This window comes from Leucoraja erinacea, chromosome 12, assembly GCF_028641065.1.
Source record: "Leucoraja erinacea ecotype New England chromosome 12, Leri_hhj_1, whole genome shotgun sequence".
Taxonomy (NCBI): Eukaryota; Metazoa; Chordata; class Chondrichthyes; order Rajiformes; family Rajidae; genus Leucoraja; species Leucoraja erinaceus.
Genome location: NC_073388.1, coordinates 37,266,938 through 37,268,623, shown reverse-complemented (window position 1 = coordinate 37,268,623; position 1,686 = coordinate 37,266,938).

Here is a 1,686-nt window from a genome sequence, read left to right as displayed (position 1 = left end):
TTGCAATCTTTTATCCAGGGTAGGGGAGTCAAGAACTAGAGGGTCTTAAGGTCTAGGTTTAAGGTGAGAAGGGAAAGAGTTGATAGGAACCTCAGGCATAAAATGCTGGAGTAAGTCACTTTTTCACACAGAAGGTAGTGGGTAAATACAGATCAAATTGTCAGAGATAGTGGTTGTGTCACGTACAATAACAATATTTAAAACACATCTGGGTAGGTACGGATACGAAAGGTTTAACGAGATTTGGGGCTTGTGTAGATGGGGCATCTTGGTCGGCATGGACGAGTTGGGCTGAAGTGCTGTATGACTATGCACCAAACACACTGCTGAAGGAAGTGTGGGCATGTCCTGACATGAAACGTCAACTGTCCACTTCCCGCTACAGCCACAGCTCCACCCACTGACACCCTGCAGCAGTGTGGTCTTGCTGCAGATGCCATCCTCTACTTCTCTTGTTTATAGAGATGCAACATAATGCCCCAACTTTTATATTCTATATCCCATGAAGGCAATTATGCCTTATGCCTTCTTTTCCACCTCTTGATTAATGGTGCCACTTTCAGAGAACGATGAACTTGAAGTCCAAGGTTTGTCTGTTTATTTTTAATAATTAGAGCCAGGATGTTTAGGCTCTAAAAAACCTGAAATAGGCAGGCAAAAAGGCATAATAAAATTACAAAAAAGGCATGAAAAAGGCAATTATTTCCACCACCAAAATATGATTTAAAAAATTGTAATGTAAAGGTATACTACATTAAATGACCAAAGTTGCCTGGCTGCACATAATTACTGGCATGTTTTTCAAATTATCTGGTGTTAAACTATGCCGCCTGTCAGACAGAATATGCTTCAGTTGTGAAAAACCTCTTTCTACCTCAACTGATGTCACTGGTGCATACCAGAAACAAGCTACAGACTCGATATTCATGATGATATCTTGTGCATTACAACTACCTTTGAGAACTTTAGCTATGTTTTCTATTTCTTCAAGATCTTTGTTGGTAAAATCACTATCGCACATTTTTCTTGTATGTCTTTACCTCTCATCACTAGGAACTTTATGAATATCATCAGTTACTTTGTTGAAAACCTGCAAATTATTCACTAATGTTTTGCCTTGTTTTTCAAGGGAAATAATAGCTTGTGGGAGATTTGCAAAATTGGAAGCAATAAACACAAGATCGCGGTGGAGTGACTTTTTTGCATGATTTCACTGACAATCCTGATTGCAGCAGATTCTTCTTCAAAACAGTTGACAATTTATCTTAACTTTTCAAAATTTGCAGCATAGTAGAGTACAGCAGAGAGCCATGTACCCCACCTAGTCAAAACGGGGTGAGGAGGTAGCAGAATCTCAGGTGCCATTTCCTTGAATAACTGCACACGTGCTGGTGCTTTGAGGAAGATTTTCTTGACATTGGAAACTAGGTGATTGACATTTGGAAACAAGCTACGTATGTGCTCAGCAATTCCATGAAGTCCTCGAACTAAGCATGTCAAATGCAACATTTTGGCGAATAAAATTTTAAGTCACAAACAGAAGAACATTCTAGTGTTTTATACCATCTGGCCAAAGTACAGCAAGTGAAGATGTAAACAACTGAGCAATAGTTGAGCTGTTTGACTTCTCCAATACTTTTGATGTCAACTCCTTTGATGTTTGACCTGCTTCCAGTGTACCGATGA